This window comes from Neolamprologus multifasciatus, chromosome 15, assembly GCF_963576455.1.
Source record: "Neolamprologus multifasciatus chromosome 15, fNeoMul1.2, whole genome shotgun sequence".
NCBI classification, from domain to species: domain Eukaryota; kingdom Metazoa; phylum Chordata; class Actinopteri; order Cichliformes; family Cichlidae; genus Neolamprologus; species Neolamprologus multifasciatus.
This window is the reverse complement of record NC_140453.1, coordinates 39,671,022-39,684,188: the sequence shown is the minus strand read 5'-3', so window position 1 is coordinate 39,684,188 and position 13,167 is coordinate 39,671,022. Positions and strand designations below refer to the sequence as shown.

General features: G+C 40.6%; 1 long non-coding RNA gene across 1 annotated transcript in view; it reads right to left on the bottom strand.

The window, feature by feature from the left end:
* Positions 1–6,504, bottom strand: part of LOC146502758 (uncharacterized) — a 453,186-nt gene extending 446,682 nt beyond the window's left edge. Inside the window, exon 1 of the long non-coding RNA XR_014869377.1 lies at positions 6,159–6,504. This is a non-coding gene — a long non-coding RNA (uncharacterized LOC146502758). The remainder of the gene's footprint in view (positions 1–6,158) is intronic.
* Positions 6,505–13,167: the final 6,663 nt, after the last annotated feature.

Sequence of the window (13,167 nt, the reverse complement as noted above, 5' to 3'; positions counted from 1 at the left end):
GAGGGAGTCTCAGTAAATCCCTAACTTTACTCCAGTGTTCCTACACTGGGACAATATAACCTGCTCAGCATATTTAAAAGAGCCCAATATCATCCATAACCTTCACACATTTAGCACTACTTTTATGTTCCAGTTTAAAATCCCAGTCAGTAAATGCACTGAATACTAATTGTAGTAAGTAGTCGTTGTGCTCTGCTGCATCAGATACACAAAACTGCACAAACACTCCCAGCATCCTTTTCTGATGAGCTGCTTGAAGAGATGCTGATAAATATAGACAGTAGTTCAGTTTTTTCTCACGGTTTTAATATAAACTTTAAACTTGTCCAGAGAAGACTTTTAAATTTAAAAATTTAAATGTTTTGAATTTGATGCCAGCAACCAACTGACAAAAGACTAGAAAGCTTGTGTGATGCGTGAAGAAAAACACACACCCGCACGCTTCTAGCAGAACACCTCACAGTTATCCATCCATTTTTTCCACTTACTGTGGAGGGACTGGAGCCTAGTTGCCATAGGGCTAGAGGCAGAGCACACCCTGGACATGTTGTCAGTTTGTTGCAGGGCTAACAAAAAACGACAGACTATTTCGTATCTTGCTGAGCTGCTTATGATGGTAACTTGGTTTGGTTTCATTTTGTGTAGTTTTCCGGTGAGTGTGATTGCACATATCCAGGTTTATCTGTCAGGATCTGTTGGAGTCCTGCTAAAGTGCCTCACTGAGTGAATGTTTTAGCTGAACTCCTATTAGCTGTGTTTCCATGAGCTTTGCATGTTTAAGCACAAGTAGCTCAGTGTAGTCCATTACGGGAAATGTGGACCGTTCTCACAGTTGCTTATAGATTCACCTCTGCCCCCATCTGATGGCAGCACCGCTCCAAAGCCATCATGGACCACAAGAGAGTAACGTAATGTATTTAAAACTGATGGAGTCACTGCTTAGAACTTTGTGTCGAGCTTCTTTTAAGTGCCCGTTCTTTTAAATTCAGGTTGCTGTCGTTGACAGTGTGTGATTAACATGAGTAATATTGTGTATAGTTAAATATATTTTCATTATCGTTGAAACTTTTTGGAATCCCAGAATTCTTGGCCATCATCATTTAAGTGTTTGAAGTCATGTCCTGGTGTTGGATGTCTTTGCGTGTCCAATGATTCTCAGTCAGTACCGTCTGTGCTCTTCCAAATGGACACAAGTTCATTTATTTGCCATGTTTGCTCAGCCAAAGTAGTCTGGCATTTTTCTAGAGAGTTCACTTGAAGCATGTCTACACTGTTTACCCACATCCCATTTCAGTAGTCCAGAACTAAGACTTGGATGTCTTGGTTGCCTTACGAAATCCTGGAGTTAGTCCAACAAATGATAAGACAAAGGTTAGAGACTCAGGACCACCGTAACTCCTGTCTGATGGAACTCTGGCCCCTTGTAAGCAGCTGTCCGTTTACAGAACCAGCATGTTTGTACCATCATCCCAAGACTTGAATACCTTGATTTATCCAAAGCATATAGAATATGAATTCATTCTTTCTGATGATTTGTTTTCTGTTTTGTTTTTGGTTTTTTTACCAATAGAATATGTATTTGAGGTCATGTTTGTATATTTTTGTAATTTCACACAAAGCCTATCCACATTTCTTGACGTGAAATGTGGAATTCTATATGCAAGAACCATAAAAAGTTTTTTGTGAATGTTCGGCAGAAGTGGGATGTAAAATACATGTTGGTTTGTTTTATGGGAACAAATGATGTTTGTCAGGCTGTTTGTTGTTGGTATGTGTGTTTCTGCATGTGTTTGCGTGCACTGCTTCCCAAATTCTGCCAGATTCGCAACAATTTAAAACTTTTTTAATGGTTCCTATAATTGTAGAACTACTTGATGACGTATAGTTTCTTTATGATTGCGTAGTATCAAATCCTCCTTCATACCTGAAATTACTTGAAGTGTGTGCCTGGAGTAATAAACGCCCTTTATGATGTGAGGGATCAAAGTTCAAGTGTTGGTGTGCTGTATTATTATTAATGCTGTTAAATGTGTCATTTCTAGGCCTGGACAGGGTGCAGCACTGTGATTACAATAAATACTAACACGTCTAATAAAGCACAAGAAGTCAGTAGTTCTGCTACTTGAAATGAGCAGAACCTGCAGCCATCAAGCCACGTGAAACAGGTTGGAGGCAGCGTTTGTAGTTCTGGAGATTGAGTTTAAAACTGAAAATGTCGATGTGTGCTCCTCTCTGGCCTTTTTCCAGTGAAGCGGCAATGGCACTTAGTAATTTCCTGAAACAATAAATATTGTTTGGAACAATATTTATTACATTTGTTTTCCCATCAACAAGAATTCTTCCTCTTGTGTATTCCAAAAAAGAGAGAACCTCCATAAGCACTGGAGCCCACAGAACTCCTCTGCTTTGGCTGTGCCTTCATTTGTGATAAAGTTTTGTTTTTTTCAAACTCAATGTATTCTTCATGAATTTAGCAGGATTCTACCATATTGCAGTCTGTACTCAAACATCTGTCCAGGAGTGGACCAAAGTCTGCGTATTGCAGAAGTGAATTTGATTGAAGAACAAACGGCTGCTGTCAGCAGCAGGAGTGTGATGCTAAACTGACTTTTTTTTAATTATTATTATTAACCTGTTGTCGTGATTCACTGTTTTTCAGATGTATGATTATTAGATTTCTGATTGAACTGAGATGGCATTAAAAAATGATAAATTAAAGAATGTTCATGGTTGTGTCTGTCAACTTCATTGCTGTGAAAATTAACCTAATTTTAGTGGCACTAATGCGAAACCTCATCTTCTTTCTCTAGTAATTAACACACCTGTTGAAATGGAAGGATTTGTAGCTTCAGCTTACCTGTGGTTTGTTATTTAACTATACACATTGAAAATACAAAGACATTATTTATATACACTGCTAAAAACAACAAGGGAACTCTATTGAATCAAAGTGTATTGAGTCAATAAAACTTGTGGGATGTGGTCAGATAAGTATCAAAGGGGTTGTTAATCAGTGTTAGTGAAATGAACAACATGTCCACTAGAGGGACAACAAAGACACAACCCCCAAAACAGGAAGTGTTTTACAGGTGGAGGACAGGTGGTTTTCACTAGTTTTGCATTTGGCTATGGTCAGTGTCACTGCTGGTAGTATGAGGCGATACCTGAAACCTGCAGAGGATGCACAGGTAGTCCATTTCATCCAGGATGTCTGTGTGGACCGAATGTGATGTGCCAGTTTTCAGCCATACCACCCTGAGCATGCCATTTTTCATCTCAGAAGCTAAGCAGGGTCAGGCCTGGTTAGTACTTGAATGAGAGACCGCCTGGGAATACCAGGTGCTGTAAGCTTATGGGTGGCTGTAGAGCAGGTCACCTACTAATTGGAAGGTTGGTGGTTCGACACCTGTCTACTCCGGTCTGCAGGCATGCATTTACTCCAGAGATGGCAAATTCATTTTCTTTAATGGCCACAGTGGAAAATAAGAACCACAAGAAAAGCCAGACACAATTTATATGACAAATGGCATGGTTTTATTTAATCAACAATGTATGTTCAAAATCTAAATGGGAAGAAGAATTCGGTATCAAGAATTAGTCAAAGGAGCTTGCAAAGAAAAGCGTCTGGACTTCTTTAAGTTACTTGAAGACGTTTCACCTCTCATCCGAGAAGCTTCTTCAGTTCTAAGGTCAAATGGTGGAGAGTCCCAGATATAAACCTAGTGGGAGTAAACAAAAGGACCCCCTGATGATCCTCTAATCGCCTGAGCCAAGGTGTGAAACTGGGTGAAACACACACTTTTCTTTGCAAGCTCCTTTGACTACGATGACCTGGATGACTGAGAACCTTCACAGACATATCAAGAATTAGGTATCGCAACCACAGACATTCAAGAGGAAGAAGGTTTGCAGAATATCCATAAATGCTCCTACAATGCAAGACACTGATTGATTCCATTTAAAGCTTTACATCGTCTACACTTTTCAAGAGAAAGGAGAGACCTTCAGGGTATATTTTATGTAACCTATCTGCGAGAAATGCTCCCTAACTGAAGATATGTTGCCACAGTTTTGTTTTTTGTCCCAAGGTTAAAAAATATTGAGTCGACATCTTTGATTCAATGTCTCAAATTCTTCGGAAAGAAACGTATTCTCACTCACTGGAAGAAGAGAGATGCACCCCCTTTAAAGCTCTGGCTTAATGACCTTGCAAATACATTACATCTGGAACAAATATGAGATACTCTTTCTGACAGACTCTCCTCTATCAGTAAAATTTGAGCACCTCTACATTTCTGCAGCTTTAACCATGTTATAGTTTTTTGGCTTCTCATTATGACAAACTAGCTGGGACTGGGGTTGTGGGCGCGTGGGGGGGTATTGTATCATATTAAGTCATGTTTTGTTCTATTTTGTTATGCTATGTAATCTTAATGTACAAAATATACAAAATAACAGAGCTACTATCTGATTCTGTAAATTCCATTGTCATACAAACGTGAACTGCTCAATAAATTTATCTTGAAAAGAATATTTATAACATTGAGTGAAACAAAAGTAAGAAATCTCTAAACTTTGCACATATGTTCTGTTTCATAGATCTGAGTATGAAAGAAATGAAAATTACATACAGATACAGCCTTTGGGTATGGAACTGGCTGCATATAAAACAAAAGCTTTAATTTACAGCTCCAGCTCTCTCAGACTGGGCACAAAGAAATATAGCCTGTTGTTCTGCAGCTGCATGCCTCTTTTAGTTCAGCAGCTTCCAGGAAACTCTGTTCCAAGATGCCATATCTTTGCTGGTGTGTGGATTCATCAAACAACAATAAAAAAAAAAGGCTCTTGGCACACTGACACACAGGACTCTCCTTATACAAAGTATGAACAGGGCACACTTTCTGTTCAGAGCAGCTTGTATGTAGTTGGCTAAAATTATTGTGTAATGCAAGTAAGCTTGGTGATTTGGCCTGCTTTCGACTCTTGGTTTACTAAGTTGTCTGGTGTTGGCTTAGTTGCTTATTACATGGTCTAAGTATTGCTATGTGATAGGCATTTTTCTGGATCTCATTATCGCAGCTGATATTAAGCCTCATTAAGCCATAAAGTTTAGCTGCAGCTCTTAGTTTGATAAGGCTTATATTAGGTTATTTGGTAGAAAAAACCCATAGATAGATTAGTGTGGTTTGCAGTTTGTGGAAGCTGATGTGTTCCCCCACTGCATTTCAATATAGTGGCTGGGGAGGACATCTGTACCCTCACTAATCGCATTTTATGTACGTGGCTAGAAAAAAACAGCACTGACAGAAATGTTAAGCTTATCCTCAAAAACTGAGAATGCATCAAGAAGATCCTGAGGTGAATCATCTCCAAAAGTAAATTCTGTTCATCTGAAAGTAACGTTTTCAGTGGGAGAAATGTTTCGTCACTCATCCAAGTGACTTCTTCAACCTCAGCTGACTGAAGGTTTTCCCAATCTTATAAACAGTACATTTGCATAATGACTGAAACCAGCCCACTGAAGGAACAATGGGCTGGGAGGTCAGCTCCTTCAACATGATTATGCAAATTCTCACAATCATTGATCAACAACCGCTGACCAAAGACCACTGATCAATGGCCATAAGTGTCAGCTGAGACTGAAGAAGTCACTTGGATGAGTGACAAAGCGTTTCTCCCCTTGAAAACGCTACGTCCAGACGAACAGAATCATCTTTTGGAGATTTACTTACCTGGATGATTGAGAATGCATCAAGATGTTTTAACCCACTTTGGCAAGGACTGCCTAAAGCTTGTACGTCAGTATGAGCAAACAGCACGTAAGAATGTGGATTACAGAAACCACCTGAGATTCAGCCTCAGATGCAGACAATACAGGATTACTCCTAAAAGTCTGCAAATGAGCTCTTCAGTTAAAGGCTTCCGGGCAACAAAAATCCTCCAGAGGGCACAGCACCAGCTGCTTAATCTCACGAGGAGCGGATCTGACAAAGACTTACGATTCTTGTAGATGAAAGTACTCTTAAAAAGGTGTTTGATTTCACTGAGAAGGCTCGTCTAGCACAGCACAAAAAGTCTAAGACCACACATCACTTAGTAATAACAACAACATTATCATCCTTCCGGCAGACAAGGGTAGGTGCACAGTATTGCTAAACCAGAAAGACTATCATGAGAAAATTTTGTCACTGCTCAGTGATGAAAATACTTATGACCCCCTGAAACAATACCCAGGAAGTGGTTACAGGAAGAGGGTGATAGATTGTCTGAAACAGTTAGAACGAGACAATGCTATTGACCTCATACCACAGGCTATACCCAGGGGAATCTACACCAAGTCTGTATGGTTTACTGAAGATACATAAACATGATGTACCTTTAAGACGGATTGTCTGTATGATCAACTCTGTCACCTATAACATCTCTGGCCTCGATCCTCAACCCTCTGGTAGGCAACTCTGAACACCACATCCAGAACACCCTGGATTTCGTTGAGAAGGTGAGAGATGTAGTGGACCAAAGAGTAAAACAGTGAAATGTGGATTATTAAATATTAGGTCTCTCTCCTCCAAGTCTCTGTTAGTACATGACTTAATAATTGATCAACAAATTGATTTACTCTGCCTTACAGAAACCTGGTTGCAGCAGGATGATTATGTTAGTTTAAATGAATCAACACCCCCGAGTCATTCTAACTACCAGAAATCTCGAAGCACAGGTCGAGGGGGCGGTGTGGCAGCAATTTTTCACACCAGTCTATTAATTAATGAAAGACCAAGACAGACTTTTAATTCATTCGAAAGCCTGATGCTTAACATTGTCCACCCCAGCTGTGAAACTCAGAAACCAGTCTTACTTGTTATCATCTATCGTCCACCTGGGCCTTACACAGAGTTTCTGTCTGATTTCTCAGACTTGATATCTGATTTAGTTCTGAGCTCAGATAAAATAATTATTGTGGGTGATTTTAACATCCATGTAGATGCTAAAAATGACAGCCTCAACATGGCATTTAATCTGTTGTTAGACTCAATTGGTTTCTCTCAAAATGTAAAAGAACCCACCCACCACTTTAATCACACTCTAGATCTTGTTTTAACATTTGGCATAGAAACTGAACATTTAACAGTGTTTTCTGAAAACCCTCTCCTGTCTGATCATTTCTTGATAACATTTACATTTACAATAATTGATTACGCAGCAGTGGAGAGTGGACTTTATCAAAGTAGATGTCTTTCTGAAAGCACTGTAACTAAGTTTAAGAATATAATCCAGCCACTGTTATCATCGTCAATGCCCTGTACCAACACAGAGCAGCTATCTGAACGCTACCCCAACAGAGGTCGATTATCTTGTTAATAATTTCACCTCCTCACTACGTACGACTCTGGATACTGTAGCTCCAGTGAAAACTAAGGTCTCTAATCAGAAGTACCTGACCCCGTGGTATAATTCTCAAACACGTACCCTAAAGCAGATGACTCGTAATCTGGAGAGGAAATGGCGTGTCACAAATTTAGAGGATCATCATTTAGCCTGGAGAAATAGTTTGTTGCTTTATAAGAAAGCCCTCCGCAAAGCCAGAACAGCTTACTACTCATCACTGATTGAAGAAAATAAGAACAACCCCAGGTTTCTCTTCAGCACTGTAGCCAGGCTGACAAAAAGTCAGAGCTCTGTTGAGCCAACCATCCCTTTAACGTTAACTAGTGATGACTTCATGAACTTCTTCACAAATAAAAGTTTTATCATTAGAGAAAAAATTACCAATAATCATCCCACAGATGTAATATTATCTACAGCTACTCTTAGTTCCATTGATGTTAAGTTAGACTCTTTTTTTCCAATCGATCTTTCTGAGTTAACTTCAATAATTACTTCCTCCAAACCATCAACGTGTCTTTTAGACCCCATTCCTACAAAACTGCTCAAAGAAGTCCTGCCATTGATTAATTCTTCGATCTTATATATGATCAACCTATCTCTAATAATCGGCTATGTACCACAGGCCTTCAAGGTGGCTGCAGTTAAACCTTTACTCAAAAAGCCATCTCTAGACCCAGCAGTCTTAGCTAATTATAGGCCAATCTCCAACCTTCCTTTCATATCAAAAATCCTTGAAAGAGTAGTTGTCAAACAGCTAACAGATCATCTGCAGAGGAATGGTTTATTTGAAGAGTTTCAGTCAGGTTTCAGAGTTCATCACAGCACAGAAACAGCTTTATTGAAGGTTACAAATGATCTTCTTATGGCCTCTGACAGTGGACTCATCTCTGTGCTTGTCCTTCTTGACCTTAGTGCAGCATTCGATACTGTTGACCATAATATTCCTATTAGAGCAATTAGAACATGCTGTAGGTATTACAGGTATTGCACTGCAGTGGTTTGTATCATATCTATCTAATAGACTCCAATTTGTGCATGTAAATGGAGAGTCCTCTTCACACACTGAGGTTAATTATGGAGTTCCACAGGGTTCAGTGCTAGGACCAATTCTGTTTACATTATACATGCTTCCCCTAGGCAGCATCATTAGAAGACATAGCATACATTTTCACTGCTATGCAGATGACACCCAGCTCTATCTGTCCATGAAGCCAGATAACACACACCAATTAGTTAAACTGCAGGAATGTCTTAAAGACATAAAGACTTGGATGGCCACTAACTTTCTGCTTCTTAACTCAGATAAAACTGAGGTCATTGTACTCGGCGCTGAAAAGCTTAGAAATATGGTATCTAACCAGATTCTTACTCTGGATGGCATTACCTTGGCCTCCAGTAACACTGTGAGGAACCTTGGAGTCATTTTTGACCAGGATATGTCCTTCAACGCACATATTAAACAAATATGTAAGACTGCGTTCTTCCATTTGCGCAACATCTCTAAAATTAGAAATATCCTGTCTCAGAGTGACGCTGAAAAACTAGTTCATGCATTTATTACTTCCAGGCTGGACTACTGCAATTCATTATTATCAGGATGTCCAAAAAACTCACTGAAAAGCCTTCAGTTAATCCAAAATGCTGCAGCAAGAGTACTGACAGGGACTAGAAGGAGAGAGCATATTTCTCCTGTTTTGGCTTCCCTTCATTGGCTTCCTGTTAAATCCAGAATTGAATTCAAAATCCTGCTCCTCACATACAAGGTCTTAAATAATCAGGCCCCATCTTATCTTAATGACCTTGTAGTACCATATTACCCTATTAGAGCACTTCGCTCTCGCTCTGCAGGCCTACTTGTTGTTCCTAGAGTATTTAAAAGTAGAATGGGAGGGAGAGCCTTCAGTTTTCAGGCCCCTCTTCTGTGGAACCAGCTTCCAGTTTGGATTCAGGAGACAGACACTATCTCTACTTTTAAGATTAGGCTTAAAACCTTCCTTTTTGCTAAAGCATATAGTTAGGGCTGGACCAGGTGACCCTGAATCCTCCCTTAGTTATGCTGCAATAGATGTAGGCTGCCGGGGGATTCCCATGATGCATTGAGTTTTTCCTTTCCAGTCAAGTTTCTCACTCACTATGTGTTAACAGACCTCTCTGTATTGAATCGTATCTGTTATTAATCTCTGTCTCTCTTCCACAGCATGTCTTTATCCTGTCTTCCTTCTCTCACCCCAACCAATCACAGCAGATGGCCCCGCCCCTCCCTGAGCCTGGTTCTGCCGGAGGTTTCTTCCCGTTAAAAGGGAGTTTTTCCTTCCCACTGTCGCCAAAGTGCTTGCTCATAGGGGGTCATATGATTGTTGGGCTTTTCTCTGTATCTATGAAGCGCCTTGAGGCGACATTTGTTGTGATTTGGTGCTATATAAATAAAATTGAATTGAATTGAATAGATGTCATTATAGAGGCAGATGAAACAATGGTTTCGTACGACGTTACATCTCCCTTTGCTTGCATCCCAGTCACGGAAGCGTTGGAGGTAGTTTGTAAGAGATTACAGGATAACCCCATCTTCAGCAACAGGACCATGCTCAGCATCGACTAAGTGTGTTTGCTTTTGGAACTGTGTCTTCGTTCGACCTACTTCACAAACAAGGGTCAGTACTACAGGCAGAAACATGGGTGTGCCATGGGTTCCCCAGTTTCACCCATCGTGGCCAATTTGTACATGGAAGAAGTGGAAAAAAGGGTTCTGTTGTCCTACCCTGGAAAACCACCAAGTCACTAGTTCAGGTATGTGGATGACACCTGGGTGAAAATCAAATCTCACGACATACCACAATTCACGGATCACATTAACTCGGTGGACCAACACATCAAATTCACCAGGGAGGATATGAAAAGTGGCAGGTTAGCCTTTTTAGACTGTGAGATTTCCATCAGTAATGGGGGACATCTAAAAGTTGATGTGTACTGGAAACCTACGCATATGGATCAGTATTTAAGGTCTGACTCTCATCATCCACTGGAGCACAAACTGGGTGTCATCAGGACGCTACAACATAGAGCGAACACCATCCCCACAGACACAGCGGCCAGGGAAGCAGAAGAACAGCACATCAAGAAAGCCTTGAGTAAATGTGCTTATCCCAGCTGGATATTTGTCAAAGCTGAGAAGGCGCCAAAAGAAAGCTCCAGTCGATCCAGGAGATAAGGACAACCGCTGCCCAAGCGAAAACCTGTAGTGATCCCGTACGTGTCAGGAGTATCGGAACAGTTGAGACACATTTTTTCTAAACACCGCATCTCAGTGGCTTTTAAACCCCAAAACACATTGCGCCAAAAATTGGTCCACCCCAAGGATCGGGTCCCTCGACAGAAACAGAGTAACATAGTGTACGCTGTTAAGTGCCAGGAGGATTGCCAGGACTTATACACCAGGGAAACCAAACAACCTCTGTAGAAGCGAACAGCACAACACAGAAGAGCTACCTCCTCAGGCCAGGACTCCGCAGTCTATTTACACCTACAGGCCAGTCGACACTCTTTCAGTGATGAGGATGTACACATCCTGGACAGGGAGGAACGCTGATTTGAGCGCAGAAAAACTCTGCGGAAGTTAGAAGCACAGTTAAATATAAAATTAAAGAGGATGAAAGATGTCCTGTTAATTATTAGATCATGTATCCAGGATTAATCCTGCAAGTTTAGCTTGGTGATAATTCACTTATGCTCAATTGTAAGCATAACTTTGAGTTGAGCATTATGTTATCTGAGACTGATCAAATGTGATCCAGAAGCAGACGCTGAAGCAAAAAAGAATAATTGGAGAGCATCCTGCTTTTCTTTTACTACCCCCCCCCCCCAAATCTCCCTGTCTTATTATTTCCTATCCATTTTTTTTGCTCTCTTCTCCTGTCCTTTGTTCTTGTTCTGTATTTATCTTTTATCCCACTCTCTCTACTCTCACACTCTTCTCCTCTACCCTCCCTTCTACTCCATCATCCTCCTCTCCACTCATCTTCTTCCTCCTCCTGCTCATTGTGATCTCCCTGGACTTCCACACAGTTCCAGCAGAGGTCCAGCCAAAGTAAAGGGGAGTGTGGCCTCAGAACTTCATAAATCGAGCCCGTAATCAGCATGTACCGGCCATAATGAGCACAAGATAGTAAAAATATGTCTATTATCTCCCAGCATGAGGCGGTGAGGGGGTAGACACTTTGGATACACACTTTGTTGAAGCTCTTCCAATGGCATAAATAGCTGTCTTTAGAAGGAAGCATGGACAAACACACACACACACACATACAGAGTGTACTTTAAGGGCTCTCACTGGCCTGTACATGGAGTTGTTTCATCGAGTGTAGGCGTTCTGATGCAGTGTATGTATTACTGTAAGTACACCTAAGGTAAAACCACCATCAGAAGAGATGGGACACCATCTAAACTCACACATAATAAATGAACAGAATCCAATAAAATTATTTTAGCCCCGTCTGTCCATACTTAAGAGAAAATATTGTAAAACCAAAAAATCTAATTATGAGTTTGACGCTCATTCTGATATTGATAACAGCAACACATTTTTAAAATGGTCAGACAGAGATGGCAAAAAACAAGACAGCAGTTGGAACATCTCACCTTTTTTAAACATAATGTAGCAAACAATCTGTGGATGGCATCATCTACAGCACATAGTCTAAAAAAGAATCAAATTACAGAGGCAATTTCTTGTACACACTGCAAAATGCCCGAAGCCAGGGATGAATGGACTGAAAAGATGTAGGAAAACTGTCCTCTGGACTAACCAGCCACACTCTGAGTTCATCTTTGGAAATAATGGGCATGTCCTTCGGGCTAGAGGGGAGAGAGACCACCCAGCTCGTCACCAGAGCACAGTTCAAAGCCTATGGTTTTATGGGGGTTATTAGTGCATATGGTTCTGGTAACTTCCTCACCTGCGAAGGCCTCAATAATAATGAAATGCTGTTTTTTCAGGGAAGGCCTTGCTTATTTCTGAGGGATAATGCCAAATAGTCTTCTGCACATATTACAAATTTAAAAAATAAAAAAAATTAAAAAAACTACAGCAAGTTATTTACTACATGTCCAAACATTTACAGGGTGTTGGTGAAAGAAAGGGTGGCAAACTGGTACATTTCCCCTTAACTTTTGTGAAGAACTTCTCTCAAGATATTTATGGACAGGCAAGCCTAGAACACAACACCTCCATCACAGTGGAGTAACAACAACTAGAACAGACTGCATTTAGGAAACTTTAGAAGTTATGAACCGGTCACCGCAGATGGCCACCCCTCCCTGAGCCTGGTTCTGTCGGAGAATTCTTATTGTTAAAAGGGAGTTTTTCCTCCCCACTGTTGCCAATGTGCTTGCTCATAGGGGTTTTTCTCTGCATGTATTATTGTAGGGTATACCTTACAGTATAAACTGCCTTGAGGCAACTGTTGTTGTGATTTGGCGCTGTATAAATAAAATTGAATTGAATTGAATGAAGCAGTGGTTAAAATATAAATTCTGAAATAGATGACATTTAAGTGCAAGCACTGATATATGTTGTTGGGTCACTTTGGATGTGGTCAGTGAAAGTGCAAATCCTGAAAATAGTTGCAGAAGTTCAGGTGGAAATGACATTGTGGAGGTCTTGGTTAAACTCACTGGGTTGAGCCACAGGTTGTAAGGCTAATGCAGATTGCTGTGTCTCTTCCCCCGGTCTTCCTTCGAGCTTGCGCTCTTCTTTCTATTATCCTGCACCAATAAAGGCAAAAA